Source organism: Pristis pectinata, chromosome 12 (genome assembly GCF_009764475.1).
Source record: "Pristis pectinata isolate sPriPec2 chromosome 12, sPriPec2.1.pri, whole genome shotgun sequence".
Taxonomy (NCBI): Eukaryota; Metazoa; Chordata; class Chondrichthyes; order Rhinopristiformes; family Pristidae; genus Pristis; species Pristis pectinata.
Window position 1 is genome coordinate 54,303,498 of NC_067416.1, and position 14,618 is coordinate 54,318,115.

The following is a 14,618-nucleotide window of genomic DNA, read 5'->3' on the forward strand; positions in this document are numbered from 1 at the left end:
GGCCCGTTTCGTGAATCAAACCTGCCGTTCTCTGCAACTCTAAAATAGAATTATGGTCACCGATCACAAAATATTCTCCGACTGGAGATCGATCACTTTCCCTGCCAGTGTTGCCCCCCACCCTTTCAGGACCCTCCATAGATTCGACTGCTGCCTTCTTTACGTCATGTTTCCTGCTTTTGCTTGAAATGCGAATTTTCTTCACTGATTTGGAGTGGGTCTTTCCTCGCTTGATGGAGTACTTTCTCTCCAACTAGAGCTACTTCGAAACCGATTCTTCTTGCTGTCGCTTTAGACAAACCTATACAATGCGTCTGGGAGCCGAGTTTCATTTTATGTACAATCTCCGTGAACTTCATTCTCTACTGAATATGGGAATGTGACCATTTTGTCTGTGCTTCAAAAATATTTTACAGGTTATGACATTCAACTGCATATTGTATGCTGGTATAACTGCCATATCAATGAATATAGTCTTTAAAATATGCTGTTATATTCTGGCATTTTGGATTTTATATTTATATGACTGTCTTCACGTGATCTTGAATTCCGTTATATTTCTATTACATACAATTGCAGCATTTATTGTGATATTTTTCTTGAATGTTGATGGAGATTTTTCAATTAGTTACATTAATGTATGCGCTTTTATCTCAGTTTGTTTCATGATGCCATATTAGTTTACTTACCAAATAATGCTTCATGTTATTTGGTTATATTTCATTCTGATAACATTTAATACCTGTCGCAAATGGCAACGGCAATGGACTCCGAAACCACGAGAAATTTTTTTGTTACTGAGTGAATCACTGCATCTTTGTCTGCTCCACCGCAGTGGCGTGAGAAGTACACTGATAGAGTCAATTGTCGGAGCAGAATTGCAGAACGTCCGAGCGGTGACCAGGACATAATCCCGGGCGACCCTGTTCAGAAGCAGTCGTAAAAATCCTGCAGATCACTCCCGTGGATACGGACACATAGTTCTGTGCCGTACAGGCACGGTGAAACAAGTATCGAAACAGAACGTGGGGAAATACGTAACTTAAAAGGAGGAGTAGTTGACAGATTATCTTCTGTTTCTGTAAAACCTCCCTTAATCTCTCAACGAGAGCCCTTCCCTACCTTGTGTCATCACTGAACCGGAATACATGATCAGCGCATCCTCCTGCTGTTTGGAATAACTGTCAGACTTGATAGTTAAAACCACAGTGGTTCTCACTCTGTTACTGATCTGGTGTGTGACTGGCGCTCGGGGATAAATCAAAGACCAATCGTTCTCCGAAAGTCTCGATCGATTGGTCATAGTGTCCTCGGTGTCACCTGGTGATCAGGTATTCTGCCCGGAAATCCGGTGTTCAGGTTATCTCTCCTATCATCTGAACATTAATCTGTATTTCCAGTCAGCGTAGGTGAATGTACTCCTGTACCCAATTGGAGATTAGCAATCACTCGTGTGAGTTGGCAATTGCGCAGTTTCTCGGCAAGATTGGATTTGAACTGTTGTTTGTTGGTAGATTTTCATGCATCGCTGTGCTTACGCTTGGTTGCTCGAGTTTCTTAAACAAAGAACGTGTGTTGCAGTGAGAGGGAGGTTGCATATTTACTTGTCTTTCATTGGTCCTTTGCATGAAATGACGTGATGTTCGCATCAGGAGATATTCGTAGATGTTCATGGCCGACACCCTTCAGGTTTCCGAGACCCGCAGTGATCTCACAGCATCGGAATTGAAATGGCGTGTTCTTATACACTTTGTGATGTGGGCGACCTTCATTATCCGTGAGAACATTCATTTCTCCAAACAATTGTAGTTCCAGGGAGATAGAATTTATTTTAAAAGATAACAAAAGGTTTATTGAAATTCAGTTCTTCATTTGTTGAAACATACTTGTTCAGAAGTAGATAGTGTGTGTCTCCATAAATAAATAATTTAATTTGACATCATTTAAAATAATTATATTTAAATATTTTTTGGAATTGCTTTAAGGAACGCGTATCTTCTTAGATAACGCCTGAGCTCAGAGCCAACAAAGGAAAGGCTAATGCTGTCTCTTTGGGAAAAATTTCTCCAGATTCGGCACTGGAAGATTCTCGAAAATGAGATCAGGGAGAAGGGAATTTGATAATATGGTGATGGACTGAGGTGAACAAATCGAGGTGGGAATTTGGGTAAACGTGGAAGCTTGTGCCGGATATCCAGAAGGACAAAGACCAGTTGTTAAGCATGGAATAATGGTCTTCCGTAAATTGAATTTAACCATTAAAGTATCCGTTCTATACTCAGACAATCACTTGGGTTCAGTGTTGAACATGAATATCGATTTCTCGCTAGTCTTAACGTCTGCCAGGTCTGGCAGATGCAGATTCTGTGACCCGGAGGAGACATCGCTCACACGTACAGATGGGAAAGACGTCATGTTAACCTGCACCAATGCCAAGGAGGTTTATTACTTATTCTGATACCGCCTGTACCAACGGAGAGCCTGGATTTACGGCCCGGAGACACACCAAAGTTGGCTTTGAATACAAGGCCGAATTCGCGCGAGACCGTTTTTAGGATGGAGTCCCGAAGTCAGAGAAGAAATATCGATTGGCCATCTCAGGCCTGCGGCTGTCTGACAAGACGGTGTATTGCTGCGCACTGAGTCTCAAGGTGTTGGAAGTGGTGCACAGACTGGTACAATAACTGCTGTGTATATCTGAAGCATAGCTGCTGTATGCTCAGGAATGTAGATCACTGCGGCTCAGACAGCGTCACTGTAACCCAAACGCTCTGTGCGCAGACCACAGCATGTGCAACATGGTTCACATGATGTCCTGACCTTGTTTAATTCTTGTCGTGACTAACAGCTTTAACGGGTTTGTCAAGGGAAGCAACTGGTCCAGTGAAAACAAATTGATGCCCTTGTTATGAAACCGGGCGTCATTGTATCATAAACATCTCCCTCACGTCCAATGTGAAACTAAAGATTGATTTAAATGTTTGTTGTGCAGCGAAGCCAAGGCAAGCGGGGAAGTTAATATCTTAAGGAACAATGTCTGTTCCTTCTGTTGTAACCTTTGCTGCCAAGTTCAGCATTTTCAGGTGATCACTAATTGTTCATGACAAGCGGATTCTGAAGCTGTTTTGTAGAAAAGCAAACAGGCCAGAGAAGCATTAGAAATTCCCTCCTGAATACCAGTTCCGAGGGATCAACGTTTAAAATGTTCCGCTGTCATTTTTACAGAAGCTGTATTTTAATACGCAATTATGATTATAATTTTCCCACACGGAGCTGCTCTGCTGTCGACCTAGTATTTAGGAATATTGAGTGTGGTATAAACATTGGCGGGCACACCGGAGACTTCGCAATATCATCATGAGATCTTCCACGATCACGGAAATGAGAAAGCTGGCGTGATTTGCTTTTTTTTCCTCTCGGTTGACTTCTACGCTGGAAAGCCAGTATGGATCTTATGTTCCAACCATGGTCCGGCGATGATATCAGCGATAAGAGATATCTACTTTTTTTATTTGGAAGTAAATCCTTACCGAGTAGTGATATGATGATGAGGAGCGGAGTCAGGCACTTCCGCATGGTACACCGTGAGTCTCTGACTCCGCAGTTCAGTAAAGCGTCTGTCCCAGTAGTAACACCAATCCACAAATCGCGTATCGTCCTGATGAAAGCAATGCCGACCAGACGTCAGGGGCTTGCATCTCGCCCAAATCAGAGCGCGGCTTGAGATGAACAAACCAAACGTCAGCTGTGGGAGGGGCCATCCCCGAATCCAAGCTGAACCTCTTACAGGTTGCAAAACAGTGAAAAGTGAGCGGCTCCGCTCAAGCGCCACTGTGGTGAAAGAGCGGGAGAGGAGATGGTTTTCTGAAGGGGAGCTTTGGCAAAACGGTTCGTGCTTTGCGAAAAAGTGAGAGGGAAAAATTAGAGCATGGCCAAAGTCAAAGAGCACAGATCGTAGAACCGTACAATCGTAGAGCAGAGCCAACGCCTGACCATCCCTCCCCCTCTCCTTTTTTTTACTTTATATCTCTCCTCTCCACTCTTTGCCTTGATGCAGTGTCTCAGCCGAAACGTCGAATATCCCTTCGCATCACGCATGCTACCTGACCCACTTAGTTCCTCTAGCTGTTTTGTTTTGTTAGCAGTTAGTCTTCCGGAAGTTGTGCTCAGATGCATCTGCAGGTTCTGTCGTCGGATTTCGACACCCGCACACTCCCACCACCGACACACTTTTTTTTTTTCTTGCGTGAATACACAAGCACTTCGTGAGTTTAACAACAGGACCTGCTTTCCTCACGGATTAGGGATATCAATTACAGATTACAAAAACATTTCAACGTTACAGCAGTTCTAAACTCAGTTTTCAGTACGGTAAGTCCCCTGACATTGACCTTACTGCCTGTCGAACTAAGCAAGCTCAAAATAATTTTTGCGACTCTGTTCACTCTTCCTTCATCTTTGCAATCGTTGCCCTAGTGAGGTAACGACTGAGCGGATCCTTCAGGTTCATTGCGAAAAAAATGCGTTGAGCACACCCGCGTTCACACTCTTCCCCCCAAACAATGCCTCTTTACTGCCCTGCTTATTTACCGTATTTCAGACAGAAGAATTGTTAAAATAGGGGAGGGTATGATCGACAATGGTAATCAGTTACGGAAAATATCAGAGAGAACACGCCGATACAAAGGGATTTTTCAGGCCTTCAATGAAGTTCAACATCGATATATCGATATGCTGCCACTGGACACACATTGCATCTCTAAAATCATCCTGTACATCTCCCAATCTTTGTTACACTTTATATTTTATGATAGCGAAGGGTTTACTCCCAACGCACTTTTTTTAAACTTTGGAAGGTATTTCTATTGCCTACGTAGAAGCGCCCTCTGCAGAGCGCTCGTGGAATTACTGAAGGTGCGTTTTTGTTCGAGTCTACCGCATTTTCACAGCACTGTGAATCTCATGGCACAGAGGTACAGGGCGGAATCGGAGAACACGGCCTCGCGGATTGTCAGCTCGGAAATCCTGGCGGTTTTATTGAATACGGCAGAGAATCGATGTGTGATGCCGTTTACTCTGAATACCTGCTTCCCTATCACCTGAAGCATGTACCGTGGCGACTGGGAGGCGCGCTGCCTGTACCAGTACACGTTTGGGTTTGTATCACTGGTTTTCAATGTGCAGCCCAGTATGGCAATATTTCCCTCTTCAAATGTCACTTCAGCTTCAGACTGTTCCACTGTATCCTGAACGCTCCAATCTAATATAAAACAAGCTAATTATCACCGACAATATCATTCGCAACATAAGAAAACAATTATTATCATGACAGCAACAGTAATCATAATTAACCGATCACCGGAAGTCAGGATTATTTACACTGGGAAGAAACCTCTTACTTAGAAATGGCATGATGAAGAGGAGAGTGATCAGGTGTTCAAACATCATTCCAGATAAGCCTGTTACACTGTATCCTTGTATATGCTCCGGCGGTGTAGAAATCCGACACCCTGCTCTATTGCCCCACTGACGCAGCGAATGCCAACCAATCTTTGACCGTCCGGCTGCAGCGATCACTCACAGACAAAGGCAGGCACGGCGCTGTGAGCCTGACAACAAACGCAAGAGGCAGGCGGGAAGTCCACAGGTTTACGCTGATTGGAGAATGCGTGAAAGGCCGGAAATTGCGCAGGCAGCTCAGCTGCAAGAGATCTGGGGAGGACGGAAATGACAATGGCTGTCGAAGTTAAATCGTCGCCAGTTTGTTCCTGGTCACTGAGCAAGTGCTTGGAAGTCCACAGAGCGACAAGGGAACAAGGGATTCTACAACGCCAAATTTAATGTCAGTACTTAGGCATCTCTTGACTGTATCTGGCTACGAAAAAAAGAGCAGAACATTCGATCGCAGTGTACAGGAATGCTCAATCTCCTAGTTTCTTTGATGTATTCCGCAGTGTAGTTCAGTCTCAGGAGAATAAATTTCCCTCTTGAATGTCTTCGTTGTACACACGTTCTGTGTGTGGGTGGGTGAAGTTGGTCAACGTGTTTAGAAGGCAACAAGGAGAGTGTGAAATGCTTTAGGACTTCAATGGATATTTAGGATGGGGAACAAATGTCGACGTTACCAGCGACGTCTGTATTTAATAGCACAAAAAAAGGCAGACTAAAGATCATACGAACCGAGTGGAATGCCGCAGTTGCTATGACTGTTTATGCCATCTGTTCATGTAAAATGATTGAAGATTTACAGGTGGAAGACATTTCTCTAATGTTAAGTAAGAGATAGACCTCTTGTAGAATCTCAGCAAACACACATTGTCTCACGTTTGCAAACGTTTCATTGTTGCACCTATTGTCTGGAACGTTTTATTCTGAAAGTACCACAAAAGAGACAGCGAAGCACACATATCCGTACAAAGAGCAGACCGTCTCCTCATTTTTCGGCTCTTCCTTCAACCAGGTGAGTCTTAAATCGCGCGTCACTTTATTGGGTATTTGGACCCGACAATCACACGCAGGCTGTAATCGGGCAGACACGAATATTGTGTTCCACCGTTAAATGATGCCTTTGCCCTGTCATCCAGAGAATAACGAAGACGTCACGAGACGATGGCCCGTACTGGTCTGCCGTCGGCTCCTAATAATCAAAGTTTTGGTTATCATTTTCTTTGCTACCGCTCTAAGGACCGAGACAAACAGCATGCTCACGCATACTGACATACAGAGGGGGAGTGAGAGAGAGAGAGAGAGAGAGAGAGAGAGAGAGAGAGAGAGAGAGAGAGAGAGAGAGAGAGAGAGAGAGAGAGAGAGAGAGAGAGAGAGAGAGAGAGAGAGAGAGAGAGAGAGAGAAGGAGAGAGCGAGAGACGGAGGGACAGATGAAAAGACAGTCCGACCGAGAGAGAGACAGAGAGCGAGTTACATTCTCTCCAGAGAGAACCTGCGTCAGCCTGAGAGATATTATTACTCGTCAACACACCTTCAGGAATTTTGCCAGTCATGTAGTCGATTCACTCTTGGTTTGATTGTTAGTTGGGCGAGACTTCTGCACACACTGGAACAGTTTTGAGTCGCCATGATAGCCAATTGATAGCAACAGGTGGCGTTATTTTCAAATGCATCATCGAAAGTCCTCAGAAGAAACTCGCGTTTTGTTTGTGAAGAGAATGGGGGAAATTGTAGCAGGTGGTTTGCCATTGCAAAATAAGCTACCTGGTATGGTTCAGGTATAGTCAACATCAGAAAGGATTGATATTGTCATGAGTGGTGTTGCTCTGGATAATTTTCTTCCGTTACTTTCAATTCATGTTGACACCGCCTTGGAGAACCGTCTTGAATTTTACCTGAAGCAAACGATTTATTTCACCAACTCACCGCTCTCTTCAGCAGCATCAATAAAACAGACAGAGGAAACAAGCACCTCTAATTGGCGCTCTACACATTCCTTCAGCAGACTCTGGTGTTGCTGAGGATATCAAATGTACCGGGACAGGTACTGGAGCACATTCTCCAATCGACACATCATTGTGTGAGACTTCCAGCAACTGTTCTTGTTGTTGATAAGGGACGAGAAGGTGCTGTCCGTATGGAGAATGGATTTTGGCGCCACAAAATCATCGGGAACAATTACAAATGGGAGATCAAATGAACACTGACAATTTAATTCAACTCATTTCTTGCGTTGCCAGTCCGCTGAAACCAAGTAGTTCTCGAGGATGTTCTGCCCTCTGGTGGAATGATCGATTTTCCACGCGATAATTTTGCTTGCTTTTTACTCACGAATGTTCTTCACACACCGTTTAAGACATTTCAACAGAATTCAGTTTGTGTCAAATAAATGTCCGAAGATTTAGTTCGAAAGCACTGATGAAACTTGGAAGTTCTGCCTGTTCATGTTATTCTGAGAGGTCGGGACATTTTCGACATTAATCTAGCTTGAAATAATTAACGGCTGCCATTATATCTCAACGTCCTTCACCTCCTGATTTTTGTACCAGTCAACTTGTTCAGCGAATAGTTGCTTTTTTGTCCACAATCAACTCTCCACTGAACACCAAAAATCCTCCTAGCTCCTTTAGCTCTGCGTGCAGCTAATTGGAGGTTATACTATGTGTCCATGATTTATCAGGGCCTCCATTACGCCCACGACTCGTTTGCTGCTCTCGCTCTGTCTGTTATTATCTGCACTATGTTATTGACCAGACATGCGGCACTGTTGATCGATTACTATTGTTTGGCTGATCAGGCCGATTGTTGAGCTGGCGATGCTTCTTTCTGCTGCGACTGGCTGCTTCGGAGATGATGAGTGACAGACTCAGGGGATACAATGCGGAGCTTCCTCGCGCCTTTCATCGTCCTTCTATCACTCCTCGGTGAGGACTTCCTTCCCAGTAAAAAAAAACGCATTGGCCACTGCCCGGAAAATTAGTGTTCTCCAAACACGGCTTTTCTGATTCGGTCCATGGATATCAGTTTCCCTTTCTGTACTTCCAGCTGAAATTGATTGTTATCTAAATTTATCTCCGCCGATCTGATTGATTTTCTGATTTGAACATATTATTCAGTTCTGAATCATGGAGACACTGTTACCCAACCGCTGTCCTCAGCCATGGGGAGAGAAGGAGAAACTGTCACTCTAAGCTGCAGCTACGACACAACGTTGAGCGGTAACTACAACCTTCTCTGCTACCGGCAACATGTAGACGCGCAGGTCTTGTTCATTTTGTTGAAATACTCCATCGGTTCAGACAATAAAGCAGATCTAGCGAGAATACGTTTCTCTGCAATATACGACATCTCGCCGAAATTCGCCAATCTGACCATCTCGGGGCCGCTGCTCAGCGGCTCTGCGGTGTATATGTGCGCACAGACGCTCATCGTGGTGGAAACTGGTGAATTCCTTGAACAAAATCCCGAACAGCTCTGCAGATGTTGACGTCTATGTTAAGGGGTTCCATTCTCTCTGAATGTTCCTACCTCCTCTCTATATCTGGAAATTGTCTCCCTGTCTCTTCTTTACCGATTGATCACCGTCATCAGATGATGCAAATAATACGCTGGTGTTGCCGCAAACCGTTTGAAAATCAATAGACCAATGCAAACCTGCATCACTTGACCTCGGGTCCCCACACTGCAGCAGGCGTGCTCTCATTCAGTGCACTGAACACGAAGGACAATCGGTCACTCCCACTGAATAAAATCAGTATTATGATCCTGTGCTCGCATGGAGATAAACTCTGGTCTATTTTGGACAAAACTCGTTTTCAGCTTTTCAATCTCTCTGAGATTATACGAAAAATCAATATGTATGCCTGATACAGGAAGCAATAATGGTCAGTGAACAGGTTTTATTTTCTCTGGGAACCTTGAGCATGGAAACAAAACCATTCAACACTGTCCACGAAATCTTCCCCTCACAGTCTGGGTCTGTCAGAAGACCAAGCGGTTCAGTTGCCTTACGATTCTCCCAATGGGGTCGTGTGTTGTTTTACTCCGAAACAATCTTTTTGTGACATCATACATTAAAGAACGATACCCCGAGATCATTGGATAAAGGGAAACCGCATGCTTCCGGCCTCATTGCTGATTTGATGCTTAGGGCTGATTGGATACTTTATGGACGTTAAAAACAGACCCGATCAGCGGTGAGGACACATATCAGGTAGCATCCTTTCTGAAAACAATTTTGCGTTCATTCTTCTCTCTTCGAATCTGTGATATGTAAATATGTTCGCGGTTGATGTTTATTCAATTGTCACGGCGGCAGCTCTTTTAAACAGTGAGTTTTCAAATTACCCAATTTTTCTCTTGTGGGTATCGCTGATGCCTTAACCCTTCGTTCCAACTGTTTTATTTTGTTATCGATAGGCACGTGTACATTCAGCATCACAAAAGTTGATCTTAAGTAATTGATGTGTCTCTAAATTACAACAGGTGTGGGTGCCATGGACTCCATCTCACAGGAGTCGGATAACTTGAGGCGGATTGAAGGAGACTCAGTGAACATTAATTGCAATTCCTCAACCACTACAACTCTGGATTCGTTACAGCTCTACCGTCAGATCCCGACCCCTGGCATTATCTTCCTGATCCGTCTCCCTTCCTACGGTACCGCTTACAAGGCACCAAGCATTGGGACACGTTTTTCTGCGTCTCTCGACATTTCCAAAAGTGTTGCGAAATTTACCGGGGCCGGAGTGCAGCTGTATGACGGCGGACCATATTATTGCGCACAGAGTGACACAGCGGGATGAACCGGGGCGTCGTTGAACAAAAACTCCACTTCTGCGTTAATGGAACGGCGGAATATAGTACGGTGGCGGGGGTGGGGGGGGGCTTGGGTGGAACTGGTGGAATTATTTGGTAACGTTTACAAGGAGCATCAGCTTTGCTCGTTGGACAGAGAACATGGAAAACAGGCAAACTAACACGCCTCTAACAGATATCACAGCGTTGGGTTAAAATGTTTACTATGCCGTAACCATATTTTGGAATCAGAAGAAGCGAGAGTGTCTTCGGACAGAATGTGAAAGGAAACTCGTGAGATATATCCTGGACAGGAAGAAGATATTTTTACTGTGAATCCTGTAAATCAGAAAGAAAGGGAGAAAACGTTGGGAATATTCACTCGCATAGGCAGCATCTGTGGAAGGAGAATTGATCAGGCAACAGAAGTGATATGGTGTTCAGTGCTGCAGCGCTGACACCAAAGCATACGCTCCACTGTAGGTCGGTGGGATTAAGTTCGTTAGTTTGTTTCCGGCTCAACAGAAATGCTGAGCGGATTGATGTTTTTGTCTGCCGTAAGCTTCTGTACTTCCGCGGTGACGGTTTGTGATGTCACATGTTTACTGGGGCTCCGGCTACTGTTGGTGTCCGTTGGCGGGAATTCTCAATTATGTTCTCGTGATCTGCCATCTCTGAGGAGAGTAATTATTGTGCTGCAAAAAGTCGGAAGATTGATGCATGGTAAAATGTGATAACGTTTACAGAAGAATAGCGGTCGTAATTGGAAACTCACAGATCAAATGAATGATGCTGCATGAGTTGTGAATGAGAACAACAGGATGAGTCGTTCAATTTATTGCTGAGGTTGGAACTGCGGTCAGGCAAGTCAGGCAGTGTGGGTGGCCGGACAAACGATGGTAACTAATGCTTCAGTTAAATCACTTTTCTGCAGAACTGGTAGTAGTTAGAAATCGGCATGTTTAAAGTTGCAGGGAGACTTAGGGGGAGAGGAAGAGGAAAGGGAATGTTTGTAATTTGATGGACAACAGGAGGGCTTGAGTGCTGTGACTTTGTTGTTGGGCTGAGAGGGAATTTGAAGGAGTTGTTGCCACGCCGTCAGTCCTCGGTCTCGGCATTGCATCAGCGCAGTTTCAAATCCAATCCAAAACACTTCAAATGAGTGGATAGTGACGCAGCCGTTGGTGCTGCCGCTGCACAGCTCTGGTAACCTTCGTTTGATCTTGAACTAAGGTCGTCCCTGTGTGGTTCGTGAACTCCTGAGTCCCCACCCCCACCACCACACCCCCCCCCCCACCGGGTTTCCTCTTGAATCCCATTGGTATGGTAATGGGTGAAATTGGCTGCTGTAAATTACGGTTAGTGTAACTGCCTGACAGGTGTATGGTGAGGTGAGAGTTGACGTTTTGAGCGGGATAATTATTGGAAAATAAGACAAGGTTCAAAGGATAGAATACTCTGGGAGAATACCTGGCTCTAGAAATGCAAAGGAGCCTTCTTGTCTGTCGTGGGAAAAAAAGGAGAGTTTTTTTGGAGATCTATTCCTTATTGCTTAAGGTGAGAAAGAATTGTAATAGGGTATCATTTGTCGCTGAGCCAGATTTGTCCCGTTATCTCCTCCGCGTTTATGCATGGGACAAACCTGACTTGCTTTTGCTGGATTGTATTAGTTGGTCGTCACATGGTAGGCAACATAATGTCACATAACTGTCCTGAGCAAACTGAGCTACTTCTTGCATTTTTAAAACAGCCAGCCCACTTTTCATTAACCTTATGTCACGTGTACACCAAACATTCGGTGATCTGCTGTCTGAAAACAGACGGAGAGATCGCAGCTCGGATGCTGCAACAGCGACATATGTGTAATTGCATTGAGCTTTGGTATGCAGTGGGTTAATTTCCAGAGGTGTAAAATAGAACAGTGGAAAGGTAAACAATGTCAGAATTTGCCAGATCGACTTTCAGAGTGTTGTGTGCAGATCCAGACTGCACACACGAATATTAGAAACAACTTCTGAGCAACAAGGATATGTGAGAGCGAGCTGTTCTGGATTCCAAACAGCTGGGGAAATTCCGAGACTCTGTGTAGACAGCAGTTGAGGGCAGAAGCCAATAATTTACAGATCGGGTTCCGTAGAGGCTGATCCTACTGGGTGACAGGTAAAGCACCAGGGAAACTGCACACATTCAAGCTCACCGGAAACATAAAGGCTTTGGTATAGTCCTCGGGATGGCGAAAAATAGCACAAACACGGGGTTGCATGTGATGTCACCGGGGCATCGGAGATCCACACAGCGGGTGGCCTGCCTGGGGAGGGTTTCACTTGTTTCTTTCACAATGAGTCTCAGGGCGCAGAAACAACTTACGAAGCCTGTGGGCTGCAGCCCCGAGACTGTTAAACTGGGAAATTTATCCGATCTGTCGAATGCTGAAGAAAAGTAAGCTTTGGAAATCATATTATCATCAATAATGTTTCATGTCAGAGTAAACTCGGGCTGTCTGTCCAGGGACTGGATGTTCCGAAATAAATTGCAGAATATGATGCGCTCGCATTCTGACGTAAAACTTCAGTTTACCTTAGTCATTTCAAACTGAATCGTCGACTTCGTCCATGCCTCGGGAATCTGATTTTCTTTCCAATATCTGAAGCACTGGGAACCATTTCTGCACCGAACTGAAGACAAAAGTCTCGCTCAGACATTCCACCAGAGGGCAGCAAAATCCTACGAGACGCACAACTCTCCTGTTCTTCAGATCGATTGCTCGGGAAGGATTTGGTTCGACAGCTTTCATCAAACAATCTCGGCAATTCCTTCACCAGTCTCCCTGATGGTCTAGTGGTCAGGATTCGGCGCTTTCACCGCTGCGGCCCGGGTTCGATTCCAGGTCAGGGAAAACAGGTTAAATGTTTTGCAGAGTCGAAGTTAATATCCGGACATCTGCGCTGCCATTTCGCCAGAATGGAAATCGGCGCCGGCACTCTGATCTTTAAACTGTGGCCGCAGTGCAGACTCGTGGGAGTTAAGACAACACACATTGTGTAACTCCGTTACTTATTCCACCGAAGCTGGCTGACGTGCTGAGAGTCTCCAGCATTATCAGTCTTATTTCAGATTTTCTCCATCTCAGTTTTGTTTTGTTTTCAAAGAATTTTATTTGACTATTTATTTCAATGTGCTGGGGCGACATTAAGAGCACGCTTCATCGTTCTTTCACAGAAATTACTAAGTATAAAACGGTAAAATAAGTGTATGACTTTCTTGGAAAGTCAACTCAATTTTATTTTTTAAAAAAACTCCTGAATCGACTGGAGGAACAGAAAATCTGTCGTGGTCGACAGAAAGAAATTTATTTCGTTCCTAAGCAGCAAGATGTGTGTCACTCAATGAAAGACTATGTGAGTTGACAGATTATTAGTGTTAACATAATTAAACCACCGTGTACACAAGACAATAATTGCAAAAAATAGTAATTGTCGGCGATAACCTTTACTTCCAGATTGAAGTTTTAATTATCACTTCGGAGTGTTTGTTCAGAGGCTTAATTTTATTTCTCTAAACAGCATTATTTTACATTGCCAGTGAGGAAGTGCTCAATTGGACACTGCATCCACCTGAATTCCGGGTTCTGTTAGTTCCTAATCCGCATTCTTCCCAGCGCACAGAAACCCGCTCTTCCTTGACCGACAGAATTAACTGGACGTTACATCAAAATAACGACAGTATCTTGCGTCTTAGACATATTTCGAAAAGAATACAATGTTGGAGCATATCCATTTTTCTCTGCGCATTTTATGTTCGATTCAGAAATAACATCAATCTGAAACTGCAGGAGAGATGCTGCAGCCTGTTCGCCAGAGGAACCGTCCTCTTCCGCACTAATTCATTGCGCCAGGAAATATCTCTAAATGTCCACTCATTGTTCAGTGTATCCATCAATCAATCCATCGGAGAGACAGGAGAGTGCCGAAGTGGCCCACACACACACTCGTGCATTAATCCTAACTTCAGGGTGATGTAGTGGAATCAGGGGTAGAGCCAAATATAACGAATACTATGTTGTTTGACCAGTAATAGAGCCTTGTGTAATCGAAATAATGAAAGGGTGCTCTGTAATTTATACAGAGTAACTTGTCCAATATGAAATGACACAGTGTCCAATGTATGAAAAAAGAAGCACAGGGTCAAGCAAACAATAAACCAACACAAGGTCCAGTGGAACAGCCATAAAATGAAGTCTTCATTTACATGTAGTGCTCCATAAAGCAGGACAGGACTTGCAGAAATTCACCGGGAGAACAAGATTGGTGCAAAATAAGGAAGGAGGATGCAAGGTCACACAGACAGGAATGTAGTACGTAGAAAAATGTGCTGT

General features: G+C 44.3%; 1 non-coding gene across 1 annotated transcript; it reads left to right on the forward strand.

Annotated features, from left to right (window-relative positions):
• The first annotated feature begins 13,067 nt into the window (after window positions 1–13,067).
• Window positions 13,068–13,139, forward strand: trnae-uuc (transfer RNA glutamic acid (anticodon UUC)). Its single transcript has one exon. It is a non-coding gene; the product is annotated as a tRNA-Glu (tRNA).
• Window positions 13,140–14,618: the final 1,479 nt, after the last annotated feature.